This window comes from Triticum urartu, unplaced genomic scaffold (genome assembly GCF_056163025.1).
Source record: "Triticum urartu cultivar PI428250 unplaced genomic scaffold, HENAU_Tu73 scaffold903, whole genome shotgun sequence".
NCBI lineage: Eukaryota > Viridiplantae > Streptophyta > Magnoliopsida > Poales > Poaceae > Triticum > Triticum urartu.
The window spans coordinates 267-5000 of record NW_028261097.1 but is presented as its reverse complement, the minus strand read 5'-3'; positions in this window follow the sequence as shown (position 1 = coordinate 5000).

The following is a 4734-nucleotide window of genomic DNA, read 5'->3' as shown; positions in this document are numbered from 1 at the left end:
CTTTGGTCTTATTGACATAAGAGATGTCATTTATAGTCTATCTCTTTCTATATATGGAAAGTCAAGAAATTCTCATCGAAACATCGAGAAATTGTGCATATAGAAAACTCTAAAGAAAGAAAAAAAGGAGACCCATGCCATGATTTTCAAATCTTTTCTATTTAGTAGTCTAAGTTTCTCGATGAGGATAATTAATTCGGTCGTTGTGGTCGGACTCTATTATGGATTTCTGACTACATTCTCCATAGGTCCCTCTTAGATCTTCTTTCTCCAATCTTGGATTAGGGAAGAAGGAGATATTCGCGACTACTGGCGATTTCATTATGGGGCAGCTCATGATCTTCATATCGATCTATTATCCACCTCTGTATCTATTCTTTCTTAGCTAAACAGGTGGAAGATCTATCCAATTTGGTTATATTATATCATGGACTCGAAAAACGGATCTGAATTTGACTGAAATGCACGATCTTCACAGGTATCACTTTTCACGATACCTAAAAGGTGGAATAGCGATTTTCGAACCATTTCCTATAAGAGAATGGTTTCCATTACTTTGAGAAATGGATTCTTATATCAAACTATAGCTATTGCATTAAAGAAGAAAAGAAACTAATAGAAGTCGAAGACGCGGAATGATAGTGAATAGAGAGAAAGATTCTTCTGATTTTCTTGTTTCTATCTACTAGACGCCGTAGAGAATTGAGAATTTTCATGTCTTTCAATTCTCGTACTCGTAATTGGAAAGTTATGGAAGGAGACCCATCATTTTGCAATGAAAACAACATATAAAACTCTGGACAATTTCGAAATCAGGCCAAGCGTCTTAATACATATGCAAAAAAATTCATTATTGGCCCACCATTGATTAGAAGATTTAGCTTGTATGAATCGCTATTGGTTTGATACGAATAATGACAATCGTTTCAGTATGTTAAGGATACAGATGTATCCACAATTCATTTAGAGTTACTTAATAGTCTATTTCTTATACCATATCTCTATCCCGTGAAATTCTCGAGCCAAAAGATGGATGCATATGCTGTGTTTCATTTTGCTAAATGATATCAATTAAATGGTGTATCAATTCCATAAATTGCATATAGCAATAAATAAATCAGCAAAATTCTTTCTAATATTTTAGATAGAAGAAACATTTCTTCTATCTAAAATATTAGAAAGAATGTACCCTTCTATCCAAATCCAATTTGCATCGATAAAATAAATCCAAATTCCAGTAGTAGATGAATAATTGCAAATTTGTGTGTGTACGAGATTAGAATAACTTCAAAATAACTGACATAATTTTGTATTTTTCCTGATCAGAAAAATACATGAAAAAGAAAGGAGGTAGAAAAATTTTTGGATTTATGGTTAAAGAAGAAAAAGAAGAAAACAGGGGTTCTGTTGAATTTCAAGTATTCAGTTTCACCAATAAGATACGGAGACTTGCTTCACATTTGGAATTACACAAAAAAGATTTTTCATCGGAAAGAGGTCTACGAAGACTTTTGGGAAAACGTCGACGTTTGCTGGCTTATTTGGCAAAGAAAAATAGAGTACGTTATAAGAAATTAATCGGTCAGTTGAATATTCGGGAGCAGTAATTTAATCGTTCAAATTTTTTTCTTGTTTTATTATTTTTTTAGTAGTCTTATAGTAGTCTTAGATTTTTCATTTTGATGAGCCTCGCTTTGAGGAATTCATGGAATAATCCATTTTCATGGAATAATGAATTAAGGAAGAAAGGATATGAGTCTACCGCTTACAAGAAAAGATCTCATGATAGTCAATATGGGCCCTCAACACCCATCAATGCATGGTGTTCTTCGACTGATCGTTACTCTCGATGGTGAGGATGTTATTGATTGTGAACCCATATTAGGGTATTTACACAGAGGAATGGAAAAAATCGCGGAAAACCGAACTATTATACAATACTTACCTTATGTAACAAGGATATAGAGAGATTGTAGAAAGGGGATAGGATAGTTATTTTTGCAAGAGACTTGTTGTAAATTCCTTAACTTAAGAAAGAAAAAAGAATAAAAACACAGATACATAACATAAAAAAAAGAATAAATAAGACGAGATTCGACCTCCCCCTACATATTTAATTTCCTCTCCTATACAAAAACTAGCAAGACCCACTCCATTGGTAATTCCATCAATAACACCCTTATCAAAAAACTCCGTGAGTTCGGTTAACCCTCTTATACCGAGGGTAAAGACCCTAGTATAGAAAATATCTATATAACCACGATTATATGACCAACTGTATATATTTTTTTTTACTTGATCTAAAAATTCTTTTTTAGGATTTCCTTTGTAAAAAGAGTTTATTAAATCCAAATTCTGAAAAAAAGAATAAGCGGATCCATAGAAGATATATGCTATGAATAAACCAAAGATAGCTAGACTTACAGAAGAAATTGCATTAGTAATAAATTCATATGAATTTACAAAAGAATTAGAACTTTCCTGGGTAAAGTTTATTGAGGGAGTTAACCACTTTGATAATATGGTTAACTCTGCTATTCCATTACCAATTCCTCCATTATCAAAAGAGATTCCTATGAATCCAATGAACAAAGTGAAAAGTAGTAATATAAGAAGAGGAAATAACATAGTATTTCCCGTTTCATGCGGATAGGCAAAAGTTTTTTTAGCCCCAAAAGACGTAGTAAAGGATCCTATCCTATTTCTTGTATTACCTTGAATTTTTGGTATATTTTGTGAAAAAAAAGAAACTCCACTCTTCGTTGTTGATAAAACGAAATCCCTATTCACTCCTTTGGGTATCCTTTTTCCCCATAAGGATATTGAATACAAGGAACTCTCTTTAGTGCTACTGTAATTTTGAAAATGAACACGCAAATACCCATCAAATGTAAGTAAATATATCCGAAACATATAAAAGGCAGTTAATCCTGCAGTAAAGGAGGCTATTATTCCAAAAAAGGGCGAATACAACCAACTATTACTAAGGATTTCATCTTTGGACCAGAAGCAAGCAAGAGGTGGAATACCACAAAGAGAAAGTGTACCCCATAAAAAAGTAGTTCTTGTGATTGGAATGTATTTTCTTAAACCGCCCATAAGAACCATATTTTGACTTTTATCTGGTGAATATCCAACAAGAGGTTCCATTGAATGAATAACGGATCCGGATCCCAAGAACAATAAAGCTTTTGAATAAGCATGAGTGATCAAATGGAATAAAGCAGCTTGATAAGAACCTATACCTAGAGCTAACATCATATAACCCAATTGAGACATTGTAGAATAGGCTAAGCTTCTTTTAATATCTCTCTGAGCAAGAGCTAAAGTAGCTCCTAAGAATAGTGTTATTGTACCTACTAAAGAAATAAAACTCATTATCAAAGGTAAAGATATGAAAAGAGGAAGAAGTCGAGCTAGAAGAAAAATTCCCGCAGCAACCATAGTTGCTGCGTGTATAAGAGCCGAAATAGGAGTGGGCCCTTCCATAGCATCGGGTAACCATACGTGAAGAGGGAATTGTGCGGATTTCGCAACTGCACCAAGGAATAATAAAAAAGCACACAAAGTAGTAAGTAAAGAGTTAATTCCATTATTAGGAATCCAGTTATTAGCTATTTTGAACAAATCCCTAAACTCTAAACTACCTGTTATCCAAAAAAAACCTAAAATTCCTAATAATAGACCAAAATCCCCTACACGATTAGTTACAAAAGCTTTTTGACAAGCACTCGCTGCGATTGGTCGTGTAAACCAAAAGCCTATCAATAAATAAGAACACATTCCCACGAGTTCCCAAAAAAAATAAATTTGTATCAAATTGGAGCTAGTAACCAATCCCAACATGGAAGTATTGAAAAAACTTATATAAACAAAAAATCTCAAATATCCTTCATCGTGAGACATATAACCATCACTATAAATAAGAACCAGGATTCCTACAGTAGTAATTAGTATTAACATAATAGAAGTAAGTGGGTCAATCAAGTATCCAAATTCTAAAGAAAAATCATTATTGACGGTCCAAGACCATAGATATTGATAGATCGAACTTCCATTTATTTGTTGAATAGACAGTTGAACTGAGAATACCATAGCTATACTTAAGAGTAAAACACTAGGAAAAGCCCATATGCGACGAAGATTTTTTGTTGCTGTCGGAATAAGAATAAGGCCAAATCCCATTGACATAATAACTGGAAGTGGGAGAAGAGGGATTACCCATGCATATTGATATGTATGTTCCATAAGAAAAGAAATTGCAATTTTTACTTCAATTTTTACTTCAATTTTTCTATAAAATTGTTTCCGATTCACCAAACCAATTCTTATCTCTTTCTGAAAGAATAAATAAAAAGAATAAGAAAAAATACTGAAATTCTTAATTTTTCCAAAATTTATCTCATTGAAATAATTAAAAATTAAGAATGGGTTTAGTTGGTTAAATTAAAAAAGTTAATAAAATAACTAGGTAACGAAGTTATTTTATTAACTAAATAAAGATATTTATAAAAATAAAAAAAAAAAAGTGGAATCATTTTACTTTCTATTCATAATTCATTTTTATATTTCTTTAAAAACAAAGATGAAACAGCTCTCTTGTTCCATAATTAACTGATTGAGTGAATTCCAATGAAAACCTATGTTTATAAGAAATTATCGAATAGTCCTTACTTCATATAGAACTAAAATTCTAATGACTATAAATTACCTAAGTTTTAGAATGTCTTGTTT